The following is a 23,551-nucleotide window of genomic DNA, read 5'->3' as shown; positions in this document are numbered from 1 at the left end:
AACCCATAGCCTCTTGACTTTGTGCAGTGTGGGGGCATGGCAACAATGAAGATTTGAGCCAGTGGTGTAGTCTAGTTAGCTGTAGTGGGTATACTGTGATGTAGTAGTTAGCTGTAGTGGGTATACTGTGATGTAGTCTAGTTAGCTGTTGTGGGTATACCAGTGATGTAGTACTCGAGTCCGGTCTCGAGACCGATTTCTGCTTTCTCGGACTCGTTCCTTCAAAGACTCGTTCTTGACTCGGTCTCGGACCACAGTGGAAGGAGAAGGACTCGTAATTTCAAACTGAGTCCTCGAGACCAACACATTTTTTTATATCAAAAATGAAAATCAAAATGAAATTTCACGGCAGCCACGTCTTTGCCCCTTGTTGGCCTTGGTGCCCCCTTCTTTCAATATTCTGCTTTGCGTCCGTTTAATAGATTAAATAAAAATTAATTTTTATTTAGCCTGTAGCCTGTCAAAATAATCTTAACATCACAGCGCAAACTAATTCAGTCTTACACAATGGAGAAAATGACAGCACATGGCAAGACAGAAAGTGCGTCCAAATTCACCCATTCTTCTCAGTTGATATACTCGCAATCGCTAAGCCTACTCATCACACAGGCACATGTATCACATCACATGAAAGAGCTTTTTCTCAGCTTTTAAACAATGTTAGCCGCTAATTGCTGTGGTGAACGGTTCGCGAGAAAAGTAAATAATATAATTAAATTTAATCATAACGTCTACATAAGGTGCTACACCCATCTCCCTACCCATTCATCTTGGTGGAATACTTCACGAACCCTTCGTTCAACACATGACAAACCATATATCAGAATAAACAGCAGACCTTACCGAACACAGAGGTGTAAAGCAGTCCCTGGTACAGTAAGCCGTTCCAGAGTATTCCGGTTAAATTAAAAATGTAATCTGCTGCAAGGTCTACATTCATGTCTCCAACTTTGGTCTTTAGGTTTCAAAATGTGTTTAAATCGTTGATTTCATAACAGGCCAAATACAAAATAAATGTTACAAATATTGCCTAGATATAGGTAAATATTAAAATCAGAGGATATACAGCTGAGTAAGAGTTTGTGAAAGGAGTCTTAATGATCAAAAAATGCTAAGCATGCATCTAGGTTGCATCAGTTTCTTAAAGCTAAGCTGTGCTTAAATTGTTCAATACATCATTCCATAACAGGCCAAATATAAAATAAATATAAATATTAAATATAGCCTAGACATCTAAATATTAGATGATCAGATGATTTACAGTTCTATGTAATATGTCATGTTTCATGTTTTTGTAATGTTTCATACAGTCATTCAGGTCTACTGCTGTGAATAGGCTAAATACAACTTTGATTATTTTTATAGCCTACTACTGTATAGTTAACTTTGGCCTTGGTGCCCTGACATGTGGCCTTTGTGCCCCCCACCAAATATGCCCAACTGAAGGCCAAGTGGCCTTGCCCCTAAAATGGTGAAATTCCAAGCCTGGGCCTAACTGTTGATTATTAATTGGGGTGATATTAAATCATGAATATGAAAACTGACATGTTTTTATGGTCTTGGTCTCGACTCGGTCTCGACTCCTAAAGGACTCGGTCTCGACTCGGACTTGCTTCCTCAAAGACTCGGTCTTGACTCGGACTCGACTGTATTTGAAAACCAACGGACTCGGTCTCGACCCTTCAAAGACTCGGTCTTGTCTCGGACTCGGCATAGGCGGTCTCGTCCCCATCACTAGGGTATACTGCGATCAACCCCAAATGTTAATACCTATCCTTGCCTATATTTAGTGGGTATACTAAGATGGGGATGCTTTTTATGTGGGTATACTGCGTAGTCCTGCATATCACGTAGACTACACCACTGATTTGAGCTGTACCCTATGTTAGGTGTACATGGCTTGAATATGATTGAGGCGCCACAGTAATTTTAGTGCTTGTGGCGGCATTTGGCATCCGAAAAACAGTGCAGCTCATTCATCTTTCTTTATTCTTTCCATCACTTTCTTTTTTTCTTTCTTTCTTTCCTTCTTTATTTCTTTATTTTTTTCTTTCTTTCTTTCATTCTTTCTTTCTCTTTCTTTTTTCTTTCTCTCTTCAGACAAAAAAAAGAGATGAATGATTATTCTAGTGGACTTCAAATGAAAATAACTCTCAACCACTTCTGAATATAAAACCAGCCACCTCCTTCAGTCATCTCTCCTGAGTGAGCCAGCATGCTGGATACCTGTCCCAATGCACAACATACCTGCTGTCATATCCTTCCTGTCATTCTTTATTGTCTGTCTCCCGCTTTCAACATCATCTCTAGACTATTCCCATCTGTCTCCATTCTCCACAGATGTGTTATTTGTTTGTTGTGTGTGTGTGTGTGTGTGTGTGTGTGTGTTTACAGCTCATGAGTATTTGAACACAGTTATGTTTTGAACATGGTTATGGCAGCAGAATTATGCACATATATTTGAATCTGTGGTAAATTCCCCCTAATGCGCCTGACGAGGTTATGGCCCCCAGTCAAAATGATGACAAATGGAGAGGAAGAGGTGGCTGCTAGACAGGCTGCACCACAGGGCTGCTGGATGTAAAACACCAGCATCAGCTCAACGGGGGAACACACGCTCATAAATCACCCGTTTGGGCACCATGTCTACACGAGCATCCCCTTCTCTCTCTTTCACTCCCCTCTCACTCCTTCACCCCCTCCCTTTCCCTCCCTCTTCTCCTCTTTTCCCCCTCTCTCTCTCTCATCCCCTTCTCTCTCTTTCACTCCCCTCTCACTCCTTCACCCCCTCCCTTTCCCTCCCTCTTTTCCTCTTTTCCCCCTCTCTCTCTCTCATCCCCTTCTCTCTCTTTCACTCCCCTCTCACTCCTTCACCCACTCCCTTTCCCTCCTCTTTTCCCTCTCCCTCTCTCTTTTCTCATTCCCTCTCTTTTCTTCCTAACCATTTCCCCATCATCTCCTCCTCCCTCTCTTTTCATCTCCCCCTCTCCTTCCCTCTCCCTCTCTCTCTTCCCATTCCCTCTCTTTTCTTCCTAACCGTTTCCCCATGCTCTCCTCTTCTCCCTCTCTTTTTCTTCATCCTCTGTTCCCCATCCACTATTCTTCTCATCTCCTTCTCTCACTTTTGCCCCCTCCCTTCCCCATCCTCTTCTCCTCCCCCTCTCTTTCCCTCTTTCCTTCTGTCTTTATATTCTCTTTCTCCCACCTACTCTTTTCTCCCTGATCGTTTCTTCCATCCTCTCCTCCTCTGCCTCTCTTTCTCTTCTTCCTCTCTCACTTTCTCTCTAGATTTCTCCCTTTTTTCTTCCTTTTTAGCTCTCTGTCTGTCTGTTTCTTTCTCTCCCCTCTCACTCACCCTCTCCTTTCACTTCCCACTCTCTCATTCTCACTTTCTTTCTTGCTCTTGCTCTTACTCCATCCAGGTGAGAAAACAGTTGTGTGGGGGTTGAATGGTGGATCAGGGGGTAATAGTCTCTTAGTCTCTCTTTCACGTTCTCAGGTGTCTCTCTCAGGTGTGAGTGAGCAGCAGAATAATGTTGGGCTGCCTCTCTCTCTCACTCCCAGTTCTATAATGTCTGCCATACTCATTCATGTCTATATACCCCCCCCCCCCCCCCCCCCCCCCATGTGGACCCCTCGGCTCCCTGCATTACCCCGTGAGCCCATTTGATCCAGCCTGTCACTCATAACCTCCTGTGTGGAGCAGCTGTCTAGGTGCCTGTGAGGCTGTCTGCCTGTCAGGTGTCCTGCGGTTTTATGGGGCCGGGGGGGAGCTTTATGGTAGCAGTGGTGGTGGAGGTGTTGTTGGTGGTGGTGGCTGTGGTGGTGGTGGTGGTGGTGATGGTGGCTGTGGTGGTGGTGGTGGCTGTGGTGGTGGTGGCTGTGGTGGTGGTGGTGTTGGTGGTCATATTTGTGTGTGATTGTGTGCTGAGACCATTGACATTTTTATGGCCTAACTTCTCTGTGAGGGATGACTGTTTAAAGTATCCCACTGTGCTGCCATAAGGTGGCCTAGTTGTGCCGTGTGTGTGTGTGTGTATGTGTGTGTATGTGTGTGTGTGTGTGTGTACGTGTGTGTGTGTGTGTGTGTGTGCAGTATGTATGTGTGTGTGTGTGTGTGTGTGTGTGTGTGTGTGTGTGTGTGTGTGTGTGTGTGTGTGTGTGTGTGTGTGTGTGTGTGTGTGTGTGTGTGTGTGTGTGAGAGAGAGAGAGAGAGAGAGAGAGAGTGTGTCTCTGTGTGTGTGTGTGTAGGCACAATGGTTCAAGGATAAAGTCCATTTTCTTTTTGGAGTGCAGCGCTTGTTGCCCAAGTCTGAAGAACAGTTGAATTATGCACGTTTTTTTTCTTAGTTCCCCTGTGTTGTCTGTTTTGTAAAGCTGAGTGATTCTACTTCTATCGTCTATGAGAAATCTTAGCTCATTATAACACATTAGCAATTTATTCTCTCTCTCTCTCTCTCTCTCTCTCTACCCTCATTATGCACTTATGCAGTGTAGAAGCGTATTATTTCTCTCCTTCTGCACTGTATCCCTTCACCCCTCCTTCTCCTCCACATTTTCTTTAAGACTGTTTTTGTAGTCAATCTACTGGCACCATTCTGTGGTAAGAACCAAAAGTAAGTACTGGCACCATTTTATAGCAAGTAAGCCACTTACTTTTCTAGATCATGCCAAACACACCAAACCCCACACACACTTTTCTCGACATGCAATTAGAGATTAGTCAGAATCCTCAAACGGAAAGACCGGTGCTCCATTTTTGGAGTTGTTTCACACATACTTTAAGCTATTGTGAGCTTAATGTTGTTGTTAACCATTGATGTTGATAAGTCATTGGACATCACTTTCATTGTAATGGTATTTGGTGGAGAGCGGTTGTAAAGAATTGCAGTTTAAGCAGAATTTTCCATGTGATTTGCATGATGTTCAGAGGATTACTGAGCCAACACAACAATGGTCTGCGCTGTCCTTTGAGCCATTCAGAGTAAAGTGCAGCATATTTTTTTATCCTAGAAATCTTACCCAGAAATCTGACAGTCAGAGCGAGAGAGAGAGAAACAGAAAAGTAGAGAGATGGAGAGAAAGAGAAATGGAGAGAGAGATGTATAAATAGACAGCTCCTGGAGCACCTGCTGTTCCGTAGATGAGGTCAGGCGAGCGTGTGACGGTTCCACGGTTGCACGGTTCCATCTTTCTCTCCGCACCACGCTAGGAGAGTAGCTCTGGCTTGCCCTAAGTGTTCTTTTCTAATCTCCACACGCTCAGAACTCATATTTACTCACCGACTCTCTCAGTGTGACCTGAGTTCCTCCTCACACACACACACGCGCGCACACACACGCTCATGCACACACACACACACACACACACACACACACACACACACACATACACTACAATACACTACACTACACTACACTACACACACACACAAACACACACACAAACTCTCACACATCTCTATGGACAATTACCCAGCTCCACTCTGGCAGGTCAGGGAGGTAGTGTAGAAGGATCAAATAAAACCAACACTGTTTGCTTGGTGAGTCTGTGTGTGTGTGTGTGTGCGTGTGTGTGTGTGTGTGTGTGCACGTTTCCTTTGTAAAACTGATGTCGGCAGCATTTTGGAATCCACTGAGAATTTCTTTGTTATGAAGCCGTGGAGTAAGTGGAAGCCTCCTCAAAAAGAGTAGTTTCACTTTTATTGGTTCATTTTTACCGCTCTTGACCCAACCTATAGCCCAATCTATAGACGTCTTTCCTCTCTTTCTCCATATTATTCCCTACACTGGTGGTAAATAATGTACCTTTGATATGCAGTCGACCACAAGCAGCTTAGAGTATCTACAGATCTCCTTAAATCTGGTTCCCTGCCTCACCTGCCACTTTAAACACTTGGAGACAATTATGTGTGTAGTGTATGAGCGTAGGGAAAGAGAGAAGATTTGTGTGTGTGTGTGTGAAAGAGAGAAAGTGACAGAGATAGAGATATATATAGAGAGATAATGTGTTTGTGACTGTGTGTGAAAGAAGGAGAGAGAGAGAATGGGTGTGTGTAATGGAACCGAGTGGAAGTTACCATTAACGAATGTGGGTGTGGCCAAAGAAGCAGAGGCAGTAGTGAAGATGGACAGTAATTTATTATTCGGCTTGGCTCGAACAACCAAGCAGAAGAGTCCATAGAAAAATGTTAATAATCTTCCAAAATTGCAATATTGAACCAGTATCAAATATCTGCTTTAGCATCTAATCTTGCGAGATTGAACCAGTATAAACCTGCTTTAGCTTCTAATCAAAATACAGCAGCATTGTAACAGTCATAGTTAACCTACACATCACATAGGCCAGATAAGACAAGACTAACATCAGACTAGACAGAGGGGAACATATACCTGGTGGCCAGCACCATTTAACATAGACAGGTAAACACTAAACAATCAATTAACACACAATAGACAAGACAGACCCTGGGCCGCAAGCATAAATATATATCATTTGTCAGTAGCAGAATGAGCTAAATACATCGTTAAATAATAAACTTGGTTACATGTGGAAAGACTAATCATCGATGCGGCTTGATCAGTTCCGTCTCGAAATACCCCCACAATCAATTAACCTAATGGAACGGTCCAATACCACCCGGAAACAATAAACAGTCCATGCGATGCAGTCGGCCCTCCTTTGCCACCGGACCTTCAGAAGCTGGAACGAGAGGACGGCATGAACGCGAATCGGTAGCTATCGGTTGACAAACATTCAAACTTGTGTCTAATTCAGACAAACAATAAATGTGCCACCATTGCTAATAGTTCCGTGTTGTGTTGTTTCTTGCACATCTTAAAAGTGCTAGCCACATGTACGAGTGTGTGTTGTGTGTGTGCACAAATATCAGCTGATGTGTAGAGGACGAGTGCTGACAGTTCACCAGTCATGTGCGGGCTTGATGAAATGCGTCGCTAGACTGTTCATACACATTTTAACGGGCCAAAGTTGAAGAGCTGTTGTCCGTTATTGTTCATGCAAATATAGGCTGATTCATGTTCCCTTGCATTGTGTAACTGAGGTCCATGGCTTGTCTGGCTTTCACCAGACCAAGCTCAATCTTTTAAGAAATCAAAAAATAAATAGCGGGCAGATCAGGCTGGGTTCACCCAGCCTAGTCCATAGGCGCCCGATATTGTTTAATTTTCCGATTGAGATATCCACACTCTAGCTATTCTAAATGCAAAAATGCATCAGGGAGTTATGACAAAACTGTAACTAACAAACTAGATCCTAATAGAAAGCTGTTAGCTTCCCTATAAGGTAGGCCTATTTACAAAATAAATTGTCAATATGCTATGCTGGCGACACAAATAAAATCTCCTTTGGAAACCAATGGCTTACGCCTTACAGTATCAAGCGGACTTAAACTGCCATATCGTGGTGAAAAGTTCTAATAAAATTCACGCAGCTCCATGAGTCAAGTAAAGCGTGAATGAAGTAGCCACTTCTAAATGGGACCCACTACACAGTAAGGTGTGTTGCTAAAGCAGCCATAATGAAACAAAGGTGTCATTGTTTGGAACACACATGTGCTTTTTAATCTCAATTTTCTTCAGCTGAACAAAGAAAAAACTGAATTATATTTGGTAAAAAGGAGGAAAGACTTAGGGTTGCCACTCTCCTTGACACAAAAGGGTTGAAGGCAAAGGATACTGTTAAAAATCTTGGTGTATTAATTGACAGTGATCTAAATTTCAACAGCCACATGAAAGCGATAACTAAATCAGCTTTTTACCACCTCAAAAATATTGCCAAACTCAGAGGGCTGATGTCAAGACATGACTTAGAAAAACTCATTCATGCATTTATCTCCAGCAGGGTTGATTACTGCAATGGACTGTTCACAGGCCTTCCTAAAAAGAATATTAAACAGCTTCAGGTGATACAAAATGCAGCAGCTAGGATTCTAACAAAAACTAAAAGAACTGACCACATTACTCCAATTCTTAAGTCCTTGCACTGGCTTCCAGTAAGTCACAGAATTGACTTTAAAGCACTATTGCTTGTTTATAAATCAGTAAATGGAGCAGGACCTAAATACTTGTCAGACATGCTTCAGCAGTACACACCTTTTCGTCCTCTCAGGTCCCAGGTGAAAAACCTACTAGTAAAACCTACTGTTAGAACTAAACATGGTGAAGCAGCTTTTAGCTGCTATGCGGCTCAGCTGTGGAACCAACTTTCGGATGACATCAAAAAGGCCCCAACTGTAGCCAGTTTTAAATCTAGACTTAAAGGAGAATTCCGGTGTGATATTGACCTAAAGTGTATTGAAACATGATACCGAGTGTGAACGTATGTCTCATAGCCCATCTCGGCTTGTCCCCTGCACTCCAAAATCTGGCGCTAGTTAGCCGATGCTACCAACAGCTTTTTCAATAGTGGTGCTTCGGCATCGGGCTAGCCATGCAAATAAATGACTGTTTTACACCCATTTACGAGGCTCAATGTATCTCCACACTTCATTGGTAGACTTCCGAGGGCCCTGACATTTAAAACGAGACATTGAGAACTTTGAAAAAGCACTGGTAGTTTACTTAGGTTTAGTCAGATTTTTTTTTTTTTTTTTCTTTCTTTTTTTTTTTTTTTCTTTTTTTTTCTTTTTCGCATGCCCAAATTTCCGTCAATGATTCCCGGGACACTGAAAGACCGGGGTACACGAAACTTGGTGGACATGTAACCCCACATGGATAGCATGGAACCATCGTTTTTCGTTTTGATCTGTAGCCCCCCCGCTGAATTGGACCCCCCGAAAGGAGGGTAGGGCAGACACAGTTTTCTGTGAATATCTCGAAAACCGTAGGGTTTAGGAGGACCATTTTTTTTTTGTATGTTGATCTCAAGGGGCCATGTCAACCCATTCCATAACCACTCATTTCATGTATAGCGCCACCTAGTTAAACACAAAAAAGTAAAAATGAGGTGGTGTAATTGAAGGTATCTGTGACCTAACATAGTCAAAACTGCACGAAATTGGAAGTGTAGGATCATTATGACACCCTCTGTATGCACGCCAAGTTTTGTGGAATTCCGTTCATGGGGGGCCACACAATAAATTAATTTATGTTACTATACACCAACTGGCCTGTAGGTGGCCGGAGACAGTTTTCTGTGAATATCTCGAGAACCGTAGGGCCTAGGAGGTCCACCTTTTTTTGTATGTTGGTCTTAAGGGGGCATGTCAACCCATCCCATTACCACTTATTTCATGTATAGCGCCACCTAGTTAAAAATTAAAAAGCAAAAAATGAGGTGTTTTCATCTCAATATCTCTGGCTGACAAGGTCAAAACTGCACGAAATTAAAAGTGTAGGATCATTATGACACCCTCTGAATGCATGCCAAGTTTTGTGTACTTTCGTTCATGGGGGGCCTTACAATAAAATAATTTATGTGTACATTTAGTGACGTACACCAACAAGGATTCCCGGGACACTGAAAGACCGGGGTACACAAAACTTGGTGGGCATGTACCCCCACATGGATAGCATGGAACCGTCATTTTTCGTTTTCATCTGCAGCCCCCCCGCTGGACTGGACCCCCCGAAAGGAGGGTAGGGCAGACACAGTTCTCTGTGAATCTTTTATGGTATGTTGGTCTCAAGGGCCCACATCAACCTGGCTCATAATCACTCATTTGTGATTTGCCCCCCCGGTAAAAAATGAAAATCAGTAGGATTAAAAGAAAGCCAAAATAAATATTCATCATCATCATCATGGCTGCATTTTCAGTATTGGCGAGAAGTAGTCGTTTGTCCACTAGATGGCGCATCGTTGCAGTGAGACGTAATTTTGTTGGAAGTTAAAAGTGGGTTGGAAAAAACAATGGACGCTTCATACAAGGACTGTAATTTACCGCAGCGAACATCTAATAAGGATAGGACGATGTTCACATGAAGTGTAATTCCCATTTCTTCTTGAAGCCGAAATAAATCTGAGGATGTTTATCGGACATGCTTGGTTTTTACTGCAGGTACGTTAATCTTGTAATATCAATAAGGACCTAGGTAATGTTACCGTTAGCGTTGGTTGAGTGATGGAGGCATTTGATTTATTGCATTTGTAGAAAACTATAAATGCGGTTATACCAAGCAAATGTATAGCAGCACTGTTTGTATCTTTCGACTGTCATTTATTGCACGTGCTACAAAATCATTCTGTGCAATGGAAGATTTACCAACATTACACCGGTCTGATACAGTTTTGCCTATACATGCGTGAGACTGAGACGCCTGTTTATTTTGTTTTAAGTGCGTGCAGGGTGTGAGAGGGGAATCAATGTGCTTTGATTACAGCTTGGTAGTTGTAGTCTGTGAAATTAAAAAGCACGTGTGTGTGAAGTATCCAAACAATGACACCTTCATTTCATTATGGCTGCTTTAGCAAAACACCTTAAGCTACTGTGTAGTGGGTCCCAATTAGAAGTGGCTACTTCATTCGCGCTTTCCTTGACTCATGGAGCTGCGTGAATGTTATTACAACTTTTCGCCACGATATGACAGTTTAAGTCCGCTTGATACTGTAAGGCGTAAGCCATTGGTTTCCAAAGGAGATTTTATTTGTGTCGCCAGCATAGCCTATTGACAATTTATGTTGTAAATAGGCCTACCTTATAATCCTACCTGTAGCTTAGGGAAGCTAACAGCTTTCTATTAGGATCTAGTTTGTTAGTTACCGTTTTGTCATAACTCCCTGATGCATTTTTGCATTTAGAATAGCCAGAGCGTGTATATCTCAATCGGAAAATTAAACAATATCGGGTGCCTATGGACTAGGCTGGGTGAACCCAGCCTGATCTGCCCGCTATTTATTTTTTGATTTCTTAAAAGATTGAGCTTGGTCTGATGAAAGCCAGACTAGCCATGGACCTCAGTTAAACAATGCAAGGGAACATGAATCAGCCTATATTTGCACGAACAATAACGGACAAAAGCTCTTCAACTTTGGCCCGTTAAAATGTGTATGAACAGTCTAGCGACGCATTTCATCAAGGCCCATTTGGACATGTCAGTTATTTACACCACTGGTTAGATGTAAAACAGCATTTCGTTTCAGACTAGGCTACTGTTACTTAATTTGTGCATTAACAATAACGTTTCAGACTACTGTTACTTAATTTGTGCATTGACAATAAAATATTACATGAACTAAAGATGACTAAAATCTTATGTAGAAGAAGAAACATTCACAAAAAATCCATCCATCCAAAAATGACCTCTGTTTTTGATAGCTGTTGAAAACGGCATGGAACTGACAGAGATGTTTTTGTTTATAAATACATAATAAATAAATAACATTATGCTGATACCTTTTGCTTTTCCCAAATACAATGTAGCCTACAGGTGTAAGTGACCTTTCATCAATCCAGTTGCAATGGATGAACTGTGATGAACTGCCCTACTTGTGATTGTTTAGAGATTTTAAAGGTTTTATAACAATGCTACATCTTCTTCTTTATAACAATGGCTATTCTACAATCTATTCACCTTTTCAGCACCAGTAGGCTACTTTCTGTGCAGCCGCACACACACACTCAGGCATGCCAAACAAGCATACACAAAAGTTTCAAGAGTGGGGGATGGAGTAAAATATGGAGACAAATTGAAGTGTGATTTATTTTCGCGGAACGGATGTACAGGACTGAGCGGCGGTCATATTTTGTACCGCTATGCGGTACATCTAGTTTGTTATTATTGTTTGGTTTTGTTTATGTAAAGCACATTGAATGATCTCTGTGTAGGAAATGCGCTATATAAATAAACTTGACTTGACTTGACTCACAGACTACAACTACCAAGCTGGAATCAAAGCACATCGATTCCCCTCTCACACCCTGCACGCACTTAAAACAAATAAACAGGCGTCTCAGACCGGTGAAACGTTGGTAAATCTTCCATTGCACAGAATGATTTTTGTAGCACGTGCAACAAATGACAGTCGAAAGATACAATTACAGTGCTGCTATCAATTTGCTTGGTATAACCGCATTTATAGTTTTCTACAAATGCAATCAAATTGGCCTCCATCACTCAACCAACGCCAACGGTAACATTATTGTACCTAGGTCCTTATTGATATTATAAGATTAACGTACCTGCAGTAAAAACCAAGCATGTCCGATAAACATTCTCAGATTTATTTCGGCTTCAAGAAGAAATGGGAATTACATTTCATGTGAACATCGTCCTAGCCTTATTAGACGTTCTCTGCGGTAAACTACAGTCATTGTAGGAAGCGTCCATTGTTTTTCCAACCCACTTTTAACTTCCAACAAAATTACGTCTCACTGCAACGATGCGCCATCTAGTGGACAAACGACTACGTATCGCCAATACTGGAAATGCAGCCATGATGATGATGATGATGAATATTTGCTTTTCTTTTAATCCTACTGAATTTGTAATTATGTATCGGCCGTTCTAATACCGATAGTATGTGCGTGCCTGTGTGTGTGTGCATGTGTATATGTGTGCACCGCCATCTACAGGCCAATGAGTGTACAGTCACTAAATGACCCCCCCCATGGATGAAATTCTTTGAAACTTGGAATACTCCCAGAGAATGCCAGGTCAATCATACACATAAAATTTGGTGCAGTTCTGAACATCTTAACTGAAGATAGGGGCGATTAAAGCAGAATGATATTGCATTTTAATTTTTTACCGGGGGGGTGCAAATCACAAATGAGTGATTATGGGCCAGGTTGATGTGGGCCCTTGAGACCAACATACCATGATTCTTCATCCTCAGTGCCACGGTTCAGGTATTTAGGAAAAACTGCTTTTTTTGCGGTTCGGTTTCATGTGTACCGGTGTTTCGGTGTCCCGGGTATCGTTGACCAAAAATTTAGGAAGTAGATGACGGGGGGAAAAAAAAAAAAAAAAAACTTTGACAATGACCGCTTAATAAATAAAATATACTAGCATACACATATACATACCCTCTACATACATACTAAAAACCAGTTGCTATGCTGCTGGAGTTAAAAGATTGCAAATTTCCCTTATAATAATAAATAAGTGTAGGCCAGGGAGGGGCTGGGTTTCCATTGTCTGGTAATTGCCGGACATTGGCCGAAAAAAAAATTAAATGTCCAACAAAATTAAATCTCTCCTGTCAAATTGTCTGATTGAAATTGGCTAATAATCCCGTCCCCTTAACACAATCTGATTTTAAGAATAAGCCTAAAATGTAGGCCTATTAACGTTTTTCATGTGACGTATTCTAGGTTCTATAACTTTGTTTACATCCACCTGGTAGGCAAGGGACAAGTTGAACCCATTGAACATCGTTGTCTGCAGCTGCCTCTCAGTAGGCTACATCTCTGTATTTCAGCAATGTCAACATTTCAGGCATCAATAAAGGTGATGATGAAACGTTGTCCCATTGTTCAATATTTGCTAGCCTGTCACAGGAACGTTATTTCGCTAAAATCGCCCTGATTCGGTGCATTAATCTGTATCGATAACGTTATGGGAGAACCTGCATGTAGCCTATGGTAGCCTAACTTTTTTTCTCTGTTCAAAACTCAGTTTACACGAAGACGATATACTTTCTTAGAAGCTGTGAAATTTGGCCAGAAAGGAACATGTCTTCCCTCTGAAAGTTGACACAAAATCAAACAATATTTGATCATTTAACTTGAACTGAACAGCGACAGGTTTTGGTAGGCAGTAGACTCAGCAGACGTTAAAACGGTAGCCTACATAGCCATGCAGCGTCAGTCAGCATCATGTAACATTATGTCGTTAAAGTCTCCTGTAACATATAACAGCGATGACTCATTCGAAGACGATCTGCATGGATATATAACCACCCAGAAAAACTCAGAATGTGAGTGATAAAGTTCATTAATTGTATGAAACCTTTTTACTAGTTCATTGCAGCATCGGCTATATTAGGCTGTTATGCTAGCTCAGCCTTTAAATATGCTGTTATTTTATTCATGTGGACTTGATTAAACGGGTAAAGATAATTCATAAACTGCTTATTTCTTACATGACTGAAGCAGTAGCCTAGGTTCAACAGTGGTGTTTGAGGTTGCTGTGTTAAGTTGTTGTGTGTGATCGCTAAACTATTAGGATCAAATCAGTTTATTTTGACATACGGGAGTTAGCCTAAGTGACCTGTAACGTTAGCCTATAGCACATAAGCCTATTCTGTTTTCATTTATTAGCATTTGTTGTGATTATATGACACTCATGATAACGTGAAATAGAAGGACTGGAGATAGGTGATTGATGTCCACAAGCACGAATTTCACGAGACAAATTAGAACAAACTGTAAAAAAACATCTTGCCATGTTTAAAATGCTGCACTTTTTCCCTTCATAGCCTATCTCTGGCAATTCATTTTTGGATGACTGTAGATAGTTGTATTTTAGCCTACGTCTTCGTAGACAGTAGGCTACACCATTAGGCCATCTTGAGAATAAAAGACTTCACAGCTGCTAACGATCATCCTCCACAACCACGAGGATAGGTAGTCTAAACGATCGTTCATCGCCTTTTTGCTTCTTATTGTAAAACCAACTGTTAGGGCATACACAAGTGGTCGGCATCCCGGTCAATATTTTATATTAAAATTTCAATTTTGAAGCTATTTGTAACTATGTGTAGCCTATGCAACCCGACTTTTGTAGGCTTGCCTACCACTCTCTGCAGTGCCTTGCCTACCATTCTTGCCTACCACTCTAGTTGTAAACAAACGGTCACATGACATTATGACGTAGGTGCAAAACCTTAATAAAGCAAGAATACGTCCTTTGGCTATGTTTTAAAGGAACAGGCTCGCACGCTTAAAACGTCTGTTGAACAATGAATGAATGAGTGAGATGGATGAAACATGGCCAGGCCCAGGCAGACTAGCCTTAAACGCTTTTTTCAGAGGCCAGGCGCGATGGATGATGGTAAATCGGTAACGCCTGAAGGCTCAGATGTCCGGTCAGCTCTACCACCACCAGAGAAAAAGCCGAAGTGTCGGGCGTATCTGTCACAATCAGTCATGGTGGAAGTGTAGGTGCGGTCGCACCAAGACACTTGTCATTTTCCGTGTAGACAGACCCATGGCTACACTGGACAGCTGTGTTCTACTTGCTAGGTTACGGGGACGCTGGCGAGACACACCGCTCCACCTGGCATCATTTTTTTGTTTGTTTTAATGTAATGTTTGTAACTTTATGTAATGTCATGTTTATTTTTTGTATTGGTTTGTCTAGATAAATGTTTTCCCTATTTATTTATGCTATTTTTGATAGTTTTCGTGTTATTCTTAGTCCTTTTTACTGCTTCTAAGTCAGCTGGTGTCGTTGACATTTGTCCATTGGGAGCTTGCTATGGCTAGCTTTTGCCCTAGCTGGGCATCGCACATCCCTCCATCTATCCGTGAGTGGTGCAGCACTTCACTTTCTGGTCGAGGGGATCTCTCGGGACAGCTGGACCTAGGCTTGCTACTCTGCGAAAGATCTGCCGTGGCCGCCGAGCTGTTGCTGACCTGCGAGCTGCTTTGCCAACTACAGACTAACGTTAACAGTGAAGAGCTGCAATCTCACGGAGCAACAAACGGTCGCTGTTAAGTCCACCGAATTGCGGATCTACATGATCGCCCAGTACTTTGGACTGTGCTTCCAGTCATCTCCAGACTGCAGTCTACAAGCCTAGCTTCTAACGTTAACGTTATCTCCAGACTGCCAGTGAATTCACCGGGTTGGTCAGTTGCTAAAGAACTTTGTTGGCATTGCATCAGTTGTGAAGACAGCTCTGTGCGCAGTTTTCACGGATCATCATTGCCCTTGGACATTTTCAGCTGGTTTGGAAATTGGACTAATTTTAACATCACTTTTCCCCCTTTTTAAATATATTTTCTTTTTTATTTGTTTATTTGTCTTGTATGTCTTGGTGTCACAGGTACGCTGGCGACTACGCCGCTCCGTCCGGCATTTTTTGTATTTGTTATTTCTTAAATGTATTTGTCATGTCTTGATGTCATGGGTACGCTGGCGACTACGCCCCTCCATCCGGCATCTTTTGTCTTGTTGTTATGTGTCTTGCTTGTGGAGTGCTTTGGGTTGCACTATGTGCATGTTAAATGTGCTTTAAAAATAAATCTGACTTGACTTGTTCTGTTCCTGGAGCATGCTTTCTCTGTTTATGATCTGCAGGGTTAGGGCCTCCTTGACGAGGAGATTGCGGGTCCACGGATAATTTGCGGCACAATCGAATGGTATCATTGAACCGTGGACCGAAAGAAAAAGAAACTAAACATTTTCCAGAATAGGAAATATTTCTTAATTTAGTGTTATCAAATAAAGAGGCATAGCATTAGGGGGTAGTTGTGTGAGCGCTCATTCAATGTGTGTGCGCAAGTGAAACTGTTGAACCACTGGAGATAACGTGGGTAGCAGCAATAAACAACTAGCTTATTTAAAACAACGAACAAAGCGGATTCTTGCTGTCCATGAAAACGTAGACATAGACTGGCTAGATCTTTAAATTGACACTAGTTAAGCATATTTAAGTTAGGCTAATGAACATGTTGCATTCTATACAGCTTGATTATGTCTAGACTATACAGTCTCCAGTTTTCCTCAACTTAACTAAATAAGAAGCATATCATCAAAATGTTTGGAAAACGAAACCGTGACCGGCACCAATTTTTTTCAAGCGGAAACTCTGTGCAGGGGGAAGATAGCTGTAATGACTGTGTGCATGTCAAGGGGGGTTCATGGCTCATGTGTGCATTCAGGGTGGTCATGGCTCTGCTGTCCAGCTGCTGTCTGCTGTCAAGCTGTCCTTGAGTCTGCCTGTCCAGCCTCTGATGCCCTCTGGATGGCTCTTCAGGTGTATCAGGTCGAACAGGTGAACCGGGGTGAGAATGGCCCTTTGCAATGTTTTTGGCTCTGTTAAAGAGAAACTATGCAGTTTTGGCAATTTATTCGCTGTTTTCTCAGTTTTTGCTTCATTTTCCCTGGCTCTGTAATGACGAATGTCTGGGAAACTCCATCGCTACCTTGTTCTAGCCGGTGCCTGGCGTGTATGTGCATTTGAATGCAGTAAAGCAATTTGTTACACTCATTATACTTCCTGACACTGAGCCTAGAAATCTAGACACACCCTAGCGGCAGCAAATGTAATTTGCAGCCAGGATAGTCTAGCAACTGGCAAGTTGGCTTGCAAGCTGGAAAAATGAAACTTCTATCAGGCCAATCACATCGTGTATAGAGTCGGCGACGGTTCCGTGTGAATTTCCTGCTACTTACAAAACAAAGAAGATGGATGCTGATGCTGGCGAACAGCGGTCTTTGAATCGCGACTCGAGTTAAGCTTTTTTTAAATTGGCAAAAGTTGGATCAACTAGCCAACTTGCTCCGCTGGTGGGAAAATGCATGGGACTCATGAGTTGTAGCGCTATCCTATTGCGTGCAGAGGAAATCTGAAAGACAACCATTTATCCTGCCCCTCGGATTGAGCACTGCCAATGGTAAGTTCCCAGGCCCTACATTTTGATGTGGGTCTGGCTCATCAGGCTATCCTGACAGTGCTGTGCAGCGTGATGCGGCACAATGTTTTGAGCAGAACTTTTGTTTTCTATTGTCTTCCTGTCGCTCGCTTTGCTCTGCTATTGTGAACAACAAATATGATGCAGCAGTGTTAACCCTTAGAACCCGATTGACGCAAAGTGTATAAAAAAACACACCCTTTCTTGTGAAACACACCCCTCATGTTACATTGCTCCGGAACTGTTCATCGCAGCAAGATGAAACCTTTATTGCCTGACAGAGCAGATGTGGGGCTTTCCAATAATACTACACACTTGTCTGTACGATCAAGTATGACAATTAAAAAAAATCATGAAATTAAAATCAAATTGCATCATATTTACAGTCTATACTTCTCTGCGTTCACCTGCGCACCCATTACTCTTGTTTGAATTACTCGCGAACCCGTGATCGCATCGATATGGCAAGCATATCAGATGAAAGAGGGGACACAGGGCTATCCATTGGTACCATGTTCATCGATTCTTCTGGCTTATATAAACAGATGAAGTGACTGCAAAATAATAATGTCATGTACACAAACCAACACTGCACACCCATTACTCTCGCGGACCTGAGATCGGATAGATATGCCACGCATGTCAGGATGAAAGAGGAGACTCAGAGCTATCATTTGATACCAAGTACATCCTTCTCGGTTATAAAACAGACGAAGTGACAGCAAAATAATAACTTCATATAGCTTGACTTACCCCACAATTTTGTCTGTTACTGTGGTAAAGCATGTTTATAATCCAACACTATCGTGTGTTTCTCTATGGCAAAGCATGTTCATAATCCGGTTTTGAGATCCTAGCAAATTCCTGCATGGCATCCAATTCAAGGTTCACATTGCATCCCAATTTGTTCAACAAAGAAACACCTTTTTTTGCCCTTACTTTGTTCATGGCAATGCAGTAAAAAGTTGAGAATCATTATGAGTGCATACACCATAGGCACGCAGGCTAACACGCATCCTTGGGTCAAGTCAGGTCAGATCAGTTCTTGTCACAGATATGGAGCGCAGAAAGGTAATTTTTCATCACTAAATAAAAAAGGTAGCCTAGAAATCTAGACGCGCCCCTAGCGGCAGCAAATTACATTACATTACAATTACATTTGCTGCCAGGGCTAGTCTAGCAACTCTCCGTTGGCTTGTGAGCTCCAGAAATCGAAACTTAATCAGGCCAATGAAATCGTGTATAGAGTCGTTAGGTGGGCTTAACATAATGATTGATGGCAGAGTTGCAACGGTTTGGCTTGAATTCCCTGCTACTTGAAAACAAATAAGATGGATGTTGCTGTTGGCGAACAGTGTGACTAGCCAACTAGCTCCGCTGGTGGGAAACGCATGGGACTCATAGCGCTGCCGCTGTCCTATTGCGTGCAGAGGGAATTTGAAAGACAACTGATTATCCCGCCCCTCGGACTGAGCACTGCGAACGGTGAGTGCCCAGACCCTACATTTTTTAATGTGGGTCTGGCTCGTCAGGCTATAAAAAAGGCATTTATTTCCGTAAATCACACACCACATATTTGTGTAAATTGCTCAGCCCCAGAGTATCCCTCCAACATGGCAATTATATTGCCCGATTCAGGACAGTCTGCCCTACACACACATGAAATGCATGTAGAGCTATGAGCTTGCTGTGGTGAGATACATGCTAACAATGATGGTTGAAATGCTAACAATGCTAGTACTAATACATGAAATGATGGCAGATCTGGATAGCCTAGACTCTGCTGAAAAAAAACAATATATAATATATGTGTGTGGCACTTACAATGACCAGAATAAATCCTTATGAATAAAGGTAGTGAAAACACATAAACACAAAACGCATAAACACACACACCTAAAAGTGACTGATGGATCACACTGCCTACAGCTGAGAGGTAAAGCAATTATATGATTATTCTATCAATTATAATACAAAAATAAAATTCTGACAAATTCTTTTCTGGAAATTCCTCATTTTGTAAGCCTACCAGACTCTCGTACATTTCATAATATACAGAGAGTCTGGCCACTTTCCATTGCCAAGCGTTAACTTCCTTGAAGATGAGTACTCTGTTTAAAACTATTGGATCTGCCCAGAGCAACTCTGGATCTGCCATAACCAATCGCTAACGTTTGGTCGTGACATATGTCATGGTCAAATTAGCACACAACCTCAACGTCATCGCTCTCAGCCACCCCCTCTGTTCGCTGATTGAGGTAAAATTTGGCCTGAGAAAACTCGCAATAATACCGAAAATCCCAGAAGACGTACTGAAGGGAAATAAAAATTGAGCGGAAGTACGTAGGAGGGCGGAGCCAGGCTATAAAAGTGTCTGCTAAACGAATAAATGTAAATGTAACTAGGAATAATGGAGACTTGGGAATCACAAATGAGCTGTCATTGATAAACTACAACCTGAAGCAACTCAACCAATGTTGTGCAAAAATATTGCTCACTTAGCCTTGAGGAGAGAGAGAGAGAGAATGAGAGATAGAGAGAGATTTGTTTACAAGATAGAAAGACAAAGTGAGGAAAAACTTATTGATGATTAGAAGAGAGAAAAACAGAAACGGGGAAGAGATTTGGAATGAGAGAAAGTAGACAAGAAAGGAGAGAAAGAAAGAGATATTAGAGAGAAACATACAGTAACTCAGGTCTGAGAATGGGGTAAGCAGTGGTAACCGTGGTGATTAGCACATTCAGGGTTTGTTGTTGCTGGCTTACAATCAAGCGTCTGGTTTCATCTCAGAGCGCCGCAGGAGAGAGTAACATTAGAAAGGCTGGAGAGACACAAGTGGTGTTAAAAACACAGCATCTGTGTGTTTCTCTGTGTGTGTGTGTACATTATGTGCGCTTGTGGGTGAGTGTCTAGTCAGCACGTGTGTGTGTGTGTGTATTTGTGTGGGAGTTGGTGGGGGTTGCGTGTTGGGTTTCAGTCAGAGCAGAGTGATCCTGTATCATTGAGGGCCTTGGTCTTGAGACACCTCACATTGTAAAGCCTTAATGCACCGCCTAATTGAGACAGATGCATGTTTAATGAACACACACACACACACACACACGTTGATACTGCGCCGAGCCAATGCCTATCTTTTCTCCTTCTTCTTAAAACTGTCTGGAGAGAAAGAACCTAACGAGGCCATAATGAGTGGAGGAAGATACGACACACGCACACACACCACACACACACACATACACACACGCACACACACACACACTGACACACCCACACACAGAGACACACAACACACACACAAACACACACATTTAACTCTGCTTTCATTTCCTCTGAGATGGCCATCACCATATCACACACAGAGAGACCCATTCTCCTCTCTTGCCTGATAGTTAATGAATGGGCATGTCTATGGAGACAGTGCCATGTCGCGCTTCATAATGTTTGGAAACAGTGCAGATCTTTTGATTAATTCAGGAGACAGTTAGCTGATTTGGGGCTGGCATTGAGATAATGTATGCGTTTGACACAAAAGCGTGTGTAAAACCCAGGGAAAAAAATAGTGAAGAATAATAATAACAGCAGAAAAAAAGACCTCAAATGGAAATATCAAGAAAAGCGTGGTTTTAAAGCGTATGAGAGAAAAATATCTTTCTTCATTAGGCTTTTTTGAGAGCTTATGACAGTGGGTATCTTTTCCTGTCGCTGGAAATAAATTAGTTCCCAATTTCCTTTTTTCAAAGCGATGGAGATATCATCATTAGGTAATTAGAGCCAGTGAACTGAGCGAGAATGGCTGCCTGGCTATCTAAGACTGTGTGTGTGTGTGTGTGTGTGTGCACGCGTGTGTAATTTATATTTATATTTGATTTCCTGTTCCCCTTTCTTTCGTTTGTAACAAACTCAGGTTGTCTCATCTTCGCCGGTACCCTACACTGCCTAAGGAAAGGGGAAAGAAAGAGGGCTTTGTTTAAACTTTGTTGGAAATATATCCTAGAACCTCCGCACCTGCGGGAAAATATATCCTAGAACCTCCGCACCTGCGGGAAAATATATCCTAGAACCTCCGCACCTGCGGGAAAATATATCCTAGCACCTAGAACCTCTGCACCTGTGGAAAGGAGAAGGGAATTCAAAGAAGAAGAAGAAGAACAGGAGGAAGAAGAAGAAGAACTTGTGTTTGTGTGTGTGTGTGTGTGTGTGTGTGTGTGTGTACCACACATGCAGTTTCGACAGCCCTCTACTCACCAATACACACAAACAAACTCGTAGGTCTCTTTGTTATTATTCAGGTCTATATTCACTATTTACACTGTAATTCTGCCCCGGTTGACTTTTGTCCTTGCTAATAAAACTGAGATGACCCATAAAATCACATCCCCAGAGAAACCGCCTTTTAATTCTCTCTACATTTCACTCCCTGTAAAGGACACTTCTATCCCCTTGCATGAGTCAGATCTCCCTATAGTTCATCATTACGCACTGGAGATGGGTACATTATGTGCTAATTATATCACAGCAGACAGTAATCTTATCTGGGTTTGTGGGGGCCATGTTCCTGCCATTTGCGAGTCCTCATTTTTAGCCGTGGACAGAGGAAATGATTAAATATTCATTTGATTTCCCAGTTTCTTTTTTTTTTGTCTTGATTGTGGTGCTATGAGGACATTGTCCAGTCAGCTGAAATGGAGACGGATGTCCAAGGGCATGATGGGAAAAGGAACGTCTGTGGGGGACCGGTGGGGCCCTAATGGGCCTTAAGTTAAATGGGCAAAGTGCAAAGTACAAATATTATTACATTTTATGTAAATTCAATTAAATGTGTCTTGCGAACCATTTATCACAGGACCTCGCCACTGGTACCATTGAAAAGCTTTGGTTGTCTACTTTCACGTGATATCTGTGTGATGAGTACTCCATAAGCAATTTAACAGAGAAGAATGGGTGTTAATTCGGATTTTGGATTTTTTTGGATTTGCGTCCGTCGACCACATAATATAAACTGTGAACACTTTACAGTAAGGGTTCATGAATTATCTAGCCTGGGTGCCAGCCGAACTTATTCCCGCCCACAACATTTGAGGTTGGGAAGTTCGGTCTGGCATTGCTCCATTGTGGAGCAACTATGCTCGCCCTAGATCTGGAGGACCAATAAAATTGGGCTTTACAATGATGGACAGGTGAGCAACAGCCTCGTCTATCACGTCATCTGAGCAAGCTTAGATTAGGCCTATTTTTGTGAGGTTTTATCACTGAAAACCATTATTTCTGAAAACTTTGGCCAAAGTTGAGATGTGAGAAAACTCATGGTATCACTTTCATCAAGAGAAAACAGGGTGTTGCATTGTGACATGTTGTTCCCTCTTTCGTTTGAAATCTCTGATTGACCACCTGTTAGAGGGATTTGCGACAGCCTTTCCCAGCTGTTTATAACATGTTTGTAGCATATCAGTGTTCAACAGAATTATTTTTAAAAACGGAGGGGATATAGGTTATCAGTTTTTTCCTAATAGCCTACCTTACTATGTATCTCTTAGATTTCGCTAATGAGTGTTGTAGACAAAAGACCAGAAAACAATGTTAATTCATTTGTGGAGAAGAAGGATGGTTCGTGTGTTCTTCCTGCAGATGGTTCATGTGTTCTTCCTACACCTCACGGTAAGCTTTCATTGCTCTGATTGGTTAGGTCTATCCAGTTGAGTGCAGAGGCATTCCCCCCCTGTATCAGTTGAAACACGCCCCATAATTACGTCCCAATGGAGCAGTATCAGACTCATATTCTGACTAGAATTGAGTATGGCTATGTCAGGCTATGAATTATCATGAACTCATGCATGAAATAATTCATGATTTACGTATTACTTAATTTCTTAATATCTCATGAATCATCAGGAATTTACATGAGTTGATAGTCTGTCATTTCATGACTGAGTTAGACATGAAACCCATGGTCATTGGGTTTTCCCATGTCCTCCTCCGCATGATCAACAACCCATCAGGACAGGAGAGAG

General features: G+C 42.0%; 1 long non-coding RNA gene across 1 annotated transcript; it reads left to right on the top strand.

The window, feature by feature from the left end:
* The first annotated feature begins 1,729 nt into the window (after positions 1 to 1,729).
* Positions 1,730 to 19,728, top strand: LOC121697333. Its single transcript, XR_006026427.1, has 3 exons — positions 1,730 to 1,739; positions 15,345 to 15,349; positions 19,567 to 19,728. It is a non-coding gene; the product is annotated as an uncharacterized LOC121697333 (long non-coding RNA).
* Positions 19,729 to 23,551: the final 3,823 nt, after the last annotated feature.

This window comes from Alosa sapidissima, chromosome 22 (genome assembly GCF_018492685.1).
Source record: "Alosa sapidissima isolate fAloSap1 chromosome 22, fAloSap1.pri, whole genome shotgun sequence".
Classification (NCBI taxonomy): domain Eukaryota; kingdom Metazoa; phylum Chordata; class Actinopteri; order Clupeiformes; family Clupeidae; genus Alosa; species Alosa sapidissima.
The sequence above is the reverse complement of the archived record's forward strand: the minus strand, read 5'-3'. Positions and strand labels throughout refer to the sequence as shown.